The sequence below is a fragment of the Pezoporus occidentalis genome, unplaced genomic scaffold, assembly GCF_034315485.1.
Source record: "Pezoporus occidentalis ecotype Australia unplaced genomic scaffold, CSIRO_AGI_Poc_V1 ctg46, whole genome shotgun sequence".
Taxonomy (NCBI): domain Eukaryota; kingdom Metazoa; phylum Chordata; class Aves; order Psittaciformes; family Psittacidae; genus Pezoporus; species Pezoporus occidentalis.
The window spans coordinates 8,832,993-8,842,989 of record NW_026915791.1 but is presented as its reverse complement, the minus strand read 5'-3'; the positions used below and the strand labels follow the sequence as shown (position 1 = coordinate 8,842,989).

General features: G+C 48.1%; 1 long non-coding RNA gene across 1 annotated transcript; it reads left to right on the top strand.

The window, feature by feature from the left end:
• The first annotated feature begins 219 nt into the window (after positions 1 to 219).
• LOC134172629 (uncharacterized) lies at positions 220 to 5,131 on the top strand. Its single transcript, XR_009967971.1, has 2 exons — positions 220 to 571; positions 3,557 to 5,131. It is a non-coding gene; the product is annotated as an uncharacterized LOC134172629 (long non-coding RNA).
• Positions 5,132 to 9,997: the final 4,866 nt, after the last annotated feature.

The window sequence follows — 9,997 nt, the reverse complement described above, 5'->3', positions numbered from 1 at the left end:
AAACGTGGGTGCTAGTGTGGTACAAGAGCATCACAGCAATAATAGTGCTGAGGGAGAAATCTCTAGGTGCACACTGAAGCAGGCTCCATGAGTTTGGAACACCTGAGGCAGGAAATACCTCCTGATCGTGGCTCCTTTGGAAAACACATCTCAGGTTATGATCCTTACTTGTTGCAGTGGCTTCGAAACAAACCTTTGTATTTACCCATTTTATGAACCATGGCTTTTTGTGAGTTTACACCAGTCAGTTGAAAGGCAATGGAAAACTAACAGCATTTTGTATTTCCTAATCTTTATACAGGGGTTAATGTGGATTTCTAAGCAGGAAGAATGGCTGTTACACCTGTTTTTCCTCTGGGCCATGATTCCCTGAACTTTGAGTCCATGCATGTCAATACATCCTTTTAATGCTCTGAATTTCTTTTCAGTTCAAGAGCCTGTTTGGAAGGATCCTGGTAGATCAGTCAGTGCAGCAGAGGACCATGAACTCCATCGCAGACATCCACAAGCTGCAAATCTATATCAAAAGGGGATGCACAAGATCATTTCAGCAAATAGGAGGAGGAGGAAGGTAAACTAACCTAACCCCAAGGAGGCTGAGGAGAGTTAGCGAGCAGTTTGTTGGGATACTCTGCTCTTGTGAGACCTCACTTGGAGCATTGTGTGCAGTTCTGGTGTCCTCAACATCAAAAGGACATGGAACTGTTGGAACAAGTCCAGAGGAGGCCACGAGGATGATCAGGGGCTGGAGCACCTCCTGTATGAAGACAGGCTGAGAAAGTTGGGGCTGTTCAGCCTGGAGAAGAGAAGGCTGCGTGGAGACCTCATAGCAGCCTTCCAGTATCTGCAGGGGGCCTATAGGGATGCTGGGGAGGGACTCTTCATTAGGGACTGTAGTGATAGGACAAGGGGTAACGGGTTAAAACTTAAACAGGGGAAGTTCAGGTTAGATATAAGGAAGAAGTTCTTTACTGTGAGGGTGGTGAGGCACTGGAATGGGTTGCCCAGGGAAGCTGTGAATGCTCCATGCCTGATGATGTTCAAGGCCAGGTTGGACAGAGCCTTGGGTGCCATGGTTTAGTGTGAGGTGTCCCTGTCCATGGCAGGGGGTTGGAACTGGATGATCTTCAGGTCCTTTCCAATCCTAACTATTCTATGATTCTATGATGATATGATAGTTGAAAGAAGACCTACAGGCCAGAGAGACTATGGTGGTGAGAAGGTGGGGACACAGACCAACCATCTCAGCAGATGAAAGTGGGATCCCCATCTTCCTCTTTTTAGGTCTATCTGGGATCTGGTGGCATTGCCCCATGTAAGAAGTAACAATCAGAGAGCTGAGCTGTGACAGCTAACCCTGATGACAGCTAAAGCTCCTGGACACAGCCCAGGGGCTTGCTCTGCTCCCATTTCAAAGCATGGCACAACTCCCATTGCTGCTGTCAGCTGCTGTCTTATAGCAGCCGGATAAGCTTCCAGAAACCCTGCCCTACCACAGCCACCCAGCTTGCCCTCTAAAACCACGGGCTCAATTGTTTTTCCACTCTGCACCTAGCTCCTAGCAGCCTCAGCTCACCTCTTCCTGCCAGTTTGACCATTTAATCACCTAGAACCACGGAATGGTTTGGGTTGGAAGGGACCTTAAAGCTCATCCAGTTCCAACCCCTGCCACGGGCAGGGACACCTTGGAGCAGGTTGCTCCAAGCCCCTGTGTCCAACCTGGCCTTGAACACTGCCAGGGATGGGGCAGCCACAGCTCCTCTGGGCACCCTGTGCCAGCGCCTCAGCACCCTCACAGGGAAGAGCTTCTGCCTAATATCCAACCTAAATCATACCTGTTTAAGTTTGAACCCATCACTCCATGTCCTATCACTACATTCCTATTTAGTGATTAAAAATGGTAGTGGGAAATTGGCACATTCCCTCTGCTAACCCATAAAACTCTGGCACCTCCCTCACTTCCAGGTAGCAGTGATGGGAAGATTTTGATTTCCAAAAGGCTGAGAGCAGGATCATGCAGGCAAAAAGGTGGCCAGTGCCTAGCTCCTGATGTATCACCTCTTTATGGTCCATGGAGAACCTGTGCTCTCTGATGGACACGGTGGCCAAAGGCTGTGTCTGCATCACAGGGAGGGGAATGGATGAAGAACCAGATGAATGCTGAGTTTGAATTTTGGCAAGGGCCTGTTTGCTGCCCCCATCCCAAGTGCTAATTATAACCTGCTTATTCTGCTTCGGCCAGGGCAGATGACAAAGTGGGGTGAAACCCAAAAATAAGCAGCCCTAGAATAGCCCTCTCCACGTCTTCCTGCTAATGGCATCTCTGCAGACGACAGCTTGTTCCCCTCCAGACAAGCTTTCAGAGGCTATTTGAATCCATTTTTAGTTGCAAACAGCATTTATCAGAGCAAGTGAGGGCTGGGCGCCAGCTCCTTCACATCTTTGACAGCCCAGGGGGGACAGTCTATGGGAAATAACTGGGTGTGCTCCTACTGCATGGTCCCCTGCCCAGGGAATATAGGGACATAATAAGGAAACACGAATCTGATGGAGCAGAGCCCAGGAGCCAGTGCTCTGCTGAAGCCAGCGATTCCCCTGTCATCAACACTTGTTCCCAGGAATCAGAGCTCTTGTTCCTGTCATCAGTGGGGATGTTTTCAGATTCAATTTAGCAATCATTAGGAGGCAAGAAACAAGGCTGGCAAAGAGGTTACAGAGCCACTCACTTCTGAGTCACTGCTTAGAACGTGACCCCTGCTAATTGTGTCCCAAAGTCCTTGCTGACAGTCACCTCATGGCCATTGGTGGTCTCCAATGAGTTCATAAATGGTTCAATGGGTCCAGAAAATGCCACACTGAACACTCACTAGTTGGCATTCTCAGGGATGCAAGCATGGAGCAAGCCATGAAGATTAAATTCCCCCTTTCCCTGAAGGCATTTTGATAACGGGCAGTGTCTGGGCAGCTTGCCCTACTGCTCCACTTCAGTGATCTGTATTGGGCTCTGGGGCTGTCATCTTTCACCAGTTCTAAATCAATTTTGAAATAGCTTAGGAGTAATGTGTGTGGTGGCCAATTTACTGATTTCCCTGGGCTAGGGAGAAGGAGCTGACAGAAGGATGGAGAGTAGCACCAGAGATCTTGAGAACCAATAGAGATTGGCATAGGGGAAATATAGGAAATATTGCTCCATTGGTGGGGAAGAAATGTTTTACAATGAGGGCGATGAAATCATAGAATCATAGAATGGTTTGGGTTGGAAAGGACCTTAAGATCATCCAGTTCCATGGGGGCACAGGCTGCCCAGAGAGGTGGTAGATGTGCCATCCCTAGAGACATTCAAGGCCAGGCTGGATGTGGTTCTGGGCAACCTGATCTAGTTGAAGATGTCCCTGCTCTGCAAGGGGGTTGGACTGGATGAGCTTTGAAGGTCCCTTCCAGCCCAATCTGTCCTATGATTCATGATGTCTTGTTGTCCTCCAGTATTTGTCAGAGTGACTTTGAAGACCACTTGCTCCAGTCTTGATCTATTGATACTCCTTGTATTCAAATGCAGGCATCTGAAATGCAGATCAGAAGGGGCTCATGAGCAAGTGCGATGCAGAAGCCCTGTTGAGCGTGTGACACATGAGAGTTTTGGATCCATGATCCTGGCCAAGTATCAGCATGGTAATGATTGATAGATTCTTTGCTACACTTGGGGGAAACTGTTGCACTTCACCAAGAACACAATAGGACCTGTTCATTTTTCTCTGTCTCTTGCCACCTGAGACCCAGTTATATACTTTCCAATGCACAAAATTCATGTGTTTTGCCAGCCATAATAAACATGTCAGGATAATGCAGGAAATGACACAATGCTGCTGAGTTCTGGCTTCTTTATTATTTAAAAGGGTAAAGCCTGGTAGTAACAGAACTGACTGGATATCTATGGTTCTATGATTCTATGGTATGTTAATGTGCAGATGGAAACAAGCCTTTAAGGAGTATTAACAAACCCTGTTCTCCCTATTTGATTCCCCTGGCTTTGTGAGAGGAAAGGAAGTGAGCAGGTAGCATACATTCCTAATCATCACAAGTTTGAAGGGTGGCTGGACCATCCTTGTGGCTTTTGTTGGCCTCCATCAATGCACTGTGCATTTGTTCCCTGAAAATAAATGTGACTTATCAGCTGTGTGACATCGTTTCAATGCCACCAGGGCAGGCAGGCAGACTTTTCCAATGGAATGCAGCTCCTTCAACTTGTTCACAAACAAACAGCAGGTCCTGGTACTCTCCTTCATCTGTTTCCATAGATGTGTTTGGCTGCCGAGTGGGGAAGTCTTTACGCTTCGCTGTGGGAAGAGTATGGGATGACTCACTCTGCAGCAGTGAGCTGGGATGCTTCTGCTCGCTGCCTCCAGACTCATTTATCATGAAGGTGGAAGAGTTTTGGTCTGCTGAATGTCACCATCCTTGTTTTCTCTGCCTGGACTTCCCCCATTGTTTCTAGGTGGATCTTTAATGGAAAAACTGGATCTGTCTCCTATAGATGCTCCTGTGATGATGCTGTGGTCCTGGGTGGGACCCAGCAGCCTCTTCCCTCTCACACCTCCAGACACTGCACCATGGCAGCATTCCCAAGGCATGGCAGGGCCCAGGCTGCTGAGAGCAATGGGGCTGGTACCTGCAGTCCCATGGAAGGAGCAGCACTTCCTGGCTCAGTGCCCTGCTCTCCTGGCTGCTTCCCACCTTGGTGCCCTGCCTGTTGTGCAGCTGGAGCCCTGCTCCTGATTTACGAGTTCAATAAATATCCATGGTGTGAATGGAGATTAACGTGTCTCCATCTCAGGTATGGATGGTGCCAAGGATGCAGAGAGACCTCCGAATGGTTGCAGGAGAAGCTGGAAAGGCCACTTAATGGTCCTAGCAGTAGGTTTGAGTCACAGAGATGCCCTTCCACCCATCTACTCCTGCTTTCACAGCCTTAAGTGCCAACTGCCTTGTCACAGCTATTCGTCCTCACTACAGAGATGGATTTACTTTGATGCAGGCTTGCCATCGAGGTCAGTTTTAACACGTGTGTTATGTAGGAAAGCTTGAGCATCCTCATGACTTTTGCCTAGTGAATAAACCTATGTCTTTCATCTTGGCCCTGCTGTATTCTCTCACCTGTACTTTCAGGGGTAGGCGCTGCTCCTCACCTAGTGATTGATGGGGGCATGTAAGACATTGAATTTATGTAGTGTATTTAACATTGGGAATTAAAGTTTTGCATTTCTGCACAGAGGAAGGTCGTAACTGATTAAAATTGAATGAATTAAAACCAAGTATTTGTTGGGAAACTCCTCACAGGGCAAATGAGAAGGGGTTACAGATGAGCATCATCTTTTACTGCATCATCTTCTGCAGCAGGTCACTGCCTGTGTTGTTGTGTTGAGGAAATGCTGAGAGCAGACTGTGAAAAGGAAGGAGGAAGCAAGCAGGGACTTATGGAATAAAGAGGGAAGAAAAGCAGAAATGAGGCTTGAAGACAGGAGACTGATGGAGAATGCCAGCTCCTTACACCCGCAGGGATGCAGACCCAAAGGGGAGGAGCTCTTACCTGAGCAACCAGATTAGTGATGTCTGTGTTACCTGGGGGTTGAATTTGGGTTTGGTTTGGCTTTGTCTTTGGACACGTGCCTAAAACCAGGGGCAGAACTTCCCTCCAAAGCCTTGCATTGCTGTCTGGCAAAGCAAAGATTCCTCCTCATCACTTCCCGCAGTTCCCTTGGTAGAAGCAAATTCCCAAGGCAGAGGCAGTACATGGTGTGCGCATGTACTGGGGGTGGCAGTGCAGAAATGAGTAAGCAAAGCACTGCCTCTTGCCCCGAGCACTCGAACATGCTGTCCCAGTAGCAGGCACACATCAGAGGTGGGGGGGTAACCATTGCCCTTTCCCTACCAGGCCAAAGCTGCCTTTAGCATCTGCTTTCCCACCCTCTCCATCTCCACCCTCTCGTCCAGGGCATTTGGACAGAACGCTGTTTTGGATGGGATACAAGAGACCTTTTAAGGGTGTGGAGTTTTGCCTTTATAGCTGCAATTTACTGGTAAAACTTGCCTGAATTATGCAGCCTTTTTACAGTGAAACGGGTTCAAGAACCTCTATTTTTAGTCCACCTCTAAACAAGCACAAGAATTACTGCCGGTTCCTCCTGTGCTCCTCTGTGGCCCTCTAACTCACCAGGGCTGTCAGCTTTCTGTGCCAGGTAGCTCTTTGGTGGCAGGCACAGTGAAAGAATCAGGACTGTTTAGTCCCAACCCCCCCAAACCTGCTTCTACAGCATCAGTCTTCTTGTTCTGTCACAACAAGCCATTAACTGATGTTAATGGCCTGTCCTGACAAGCCATTAACTGAGGTGCCATTAACTAACAAGTCCAGGCTGCTCCTGGAACAGGGTGGTGAGAAGCAGGCAGGCTTTTAGAAGGTGGTTGACCAGGAGGTAAATGTAACCACAGAATACAGGGGCATTGAGGAGCGTGTGCCTGGCCTGTTTGCACATGGAAGGGTTTGTGCACAGCGTGTTACAGACGTTTAAAATGCACATTCCTTGATGGGAAGAGCTGTACTTGGGAACCCACTTGCAATCACAACAAGGACTCCAGCTGACCTGTGCATATGTTAACTGTGGTAGAACTCCTTGCTCCAGTGTATCTGTTTATATCAAGCATGTATGTGCTCTCCTTTTGTTTATATACACATTCACATGGCATTGATCCCAGGGAGCTTGTGATCTAAGCCTAGCAGTAAAGGATGCTGACTGTGGCGTGGGTGGGAATGGCTGGAAAGAACACGGAAGCCCCCCCTTAATGAAAGACAGTGATTACTATGAACCTGCTGGGCTAATCCCTACCTGCATTGCCTCTCTCTGTTTAACCCCAGCTCCAGCAGGTATCAAACAACCCCACAGCACCCTTAGAGCCAGCTGCCCCCTGCTCCTATGGGGCAGGAATGGTGAGCTAGACTTCAGAAACAAGGTTATTACCTCCATAGCACACACACGCCTCATCCCAACCCACCTGTGGGTTCCTCATCAAGGGCTGAAGGCCCTACTGCAATTAATTAACCTCCTTATATATACCCCCTTAGAGAGCAGAGTTTGTAGGCTTTGCAGAAGGCATGAAAGTAGTTCTAGGTCTGCCTCTTGGGTGTACAAATGCAAGTTGCTTGGTTTCATGCTGCTGGCTTCACCACTGAGGCTGCAGACCCCCATGACTGAGGATGGTGACCTGAGAGATGGTAAGTCCCAGGCAGAGGGATGCTCAGTTTTGGATGGTCAGACTGTGTCCAGGGTTCCTTGTGTGTCATTGTCACCTGATGTAGCTTGGTCCAGAAAGTTTTGAAGCCCAAGTGGAGAGGCTTTTAAAGTGAGTAGAGCAGGACCTATGGAGAGCTATGGTCTTAGGGGGCTGAGATAGGGAGGTTTTAACACACAGAGGAGGTTGATTTCACATTGACATGGCTCCTGAGGGGCTACAGCCCTCATCTGCTTTCCATTGCATGGAAGTTGTGGAGAGCTACATGGCATTGAGCAGGTCCCAAGTGAGCTCTTGTGCCTCCCTCTGCCCTTCCTGGGCCCATAAGCAGCTCCAAGAGCATGAAAGGAAGGGATAGCTTTTTCTCCCAGCTCTCACAGCCCAGCCATGCCCCATACCTCCCCAAAGGGATGCATCTAAGGGCTGGGAAAGCAACAGGCATCAGCAGGGTGCAGTCCCCGTATCCCAGGCCAGCTTGACACAATGCAACCTCAGGGTCTGGAAGCCTGGGAGTGAGTCCAGAGTGGATGGATGCTTCCCACTGAGCAGCATTGAGGCATCTGTTGCTGCTTTTCTGCTTGAACTCTGTTCATCTGCAGGCTGAAATGGGAACCAGCTGGTGGTTGTTTGGGATTGAGTTTGGAAAAAACCCACTTTCTGTAAAGCATTATTCTGTTTGGAGTTCCTGTTTCCTTTCCCATCTGTCTGAGGAGCTGGGGTTGTCAATCTCCCACTGTCCATGTGTCCTCACTCGCGGCATGGCTCCTCCGCTCTGGGTCCCAGTGTGCAGGCACATGTGTTTCACCCTGGACTGTTCACAGAGGGGCTTGTGCAAACCCTTTGTTTTTTGGGGTCCGTTCTCCTCTGCTAATGGATTCTCCCCTCCTGCGTTTCCTAGGTTTGAGTGAACCCAGAGATCCGAAAGCAAAACAGCCCTGAAACACCATCTGGTTTCACATCAAACACCCCGCTTCCCAGCCGGTTCTCTGCCAGCCCACTTGACTCCATTGCAGTCTGCAACTGTGAGTTATCACTGGCACCAGCACAAAGCGGCTGGTGGTGTTATCATAGAATGGTTTGGGTTGGAAAGGACCTTAAGATCACCCAGTTCCAACCCCCTGCCATGGGCAGGGACACCTCACACTAAACTATGGCAGCCAAGGCTCTGTCCAACCTGGCCTTGAACACCGCCAGGGATGGAGCATTCACAACCTCCCTGGGCAACCCATTCCAGTGCCTCAGCACCCTCACAGTAAAGAACTTCTTCCTAATATCCATTCTAAACTTCCCCTTTTTCAGTTCTAACCCGTAACCCCTTGTCCTATCACTACAGTCCCCAATGAAGAGTCCCTCTCCAGCATCCTTGTACCCCCCTTCAGGCAATGGAAGGTTGTTCTGAGGTCTTCACACAGTATTCTGAGCCCCCAAAGCCTCTGCAAAGATGTGGAAACATGAGGCACGAGACTAGCTCTAAAACCGAGGCAGAGCACACCCAAAGGCCTTTAGCAATCTCTAGATTCAGTTTTACACCTTTCTTTGTTTTCTGTGGTTCACTTTACAAGAGTACAAAACTCTGCCTTTTTTGGTTAAAAGGAGAGGCCCGATGCTGCTCTCAGTTGCACCAAAATAAATCCGGATTTACTTCATTTTGAATATATGCTCGAGTTCTGCAGAAAAGGAATGCTTGGAATGCTTCTGTGTCCTCTCTTTGGTTTTCTCCTTTCTCTTCAGCTGTTGGCAGTGATATAACGGATTTTCTCACTGGATTTCTCATCTTTATTAAAGAAAGTGTGGCTTTTAAAAGTGATATTCCACTTTCTTTTGCAACTTCTGGTAGTCATGAACACCTCTTCCACAAGACAGCATCATTGGCTGTGATGCCTTTCAGAGGTCTTTGCCGTTCTTCCTGGGTGCTTCTCATGTTCTGAAGACTAGAGGGGACTTTGATTCCTTGTTCTGACAATGAATCTCACCCAATAATTTCTGCTTCAACATTTCTTGGTATGTAACGCATTTTTTCGCTAAAGACTAAACAGCCTTTTTGTTCCAAGACCTCAAATTGTGGCAGCCCTACCCCATCCCCACATAACTTGTTCTAACAGTTAATGGCTTTTGTTAAACAGTGCTCCCTATAGTTCATTGGAATTTGCTTGGATTCAGTTTCCAACCACCTCATCAAACGGTATCCCTGGTTTTTCTCTCTCTGCCTGATTAAAGTGCCCTAATCTTAATCATTTCTTCTTGTGCTGGCAATTACAGACAGTGCTCAAGTCCCCTTTTGACGTTCTGTTGGATAAACATGGGTTGACCTTCTTAGGTCTCTTGCTCAAAGTCTGTCTTCCAGATGCTGAATCTTTCTTGGCGTTCTTTTCTCAACTCCTTACAATTCCTGTGCTGTTTTTAAGTGTGAACACTGATATACAACCACACATTGCTCTTTTGATGCCGTGTTAGTAGTTTCTGCTGCTCTTTCAACAGCACTCTATACTTCAGTGCCATGTCTCTGCTATTACATGATACTCTCCTGCTTGGATGTCCAAGAATCACGTATGTCCTGATGACAGTGTCGTGTTAAGGGATTGTTTAACTGTCTACCATGACCCTTGGGTAGAGTCAGATCTGTGATGATCCCTTATGGAGATGCTGCTTTGCAAGAGACCGTCTTCCATTGTACACACGTAACCATCCCCATCCTTTACTACCGTATGAATGATCC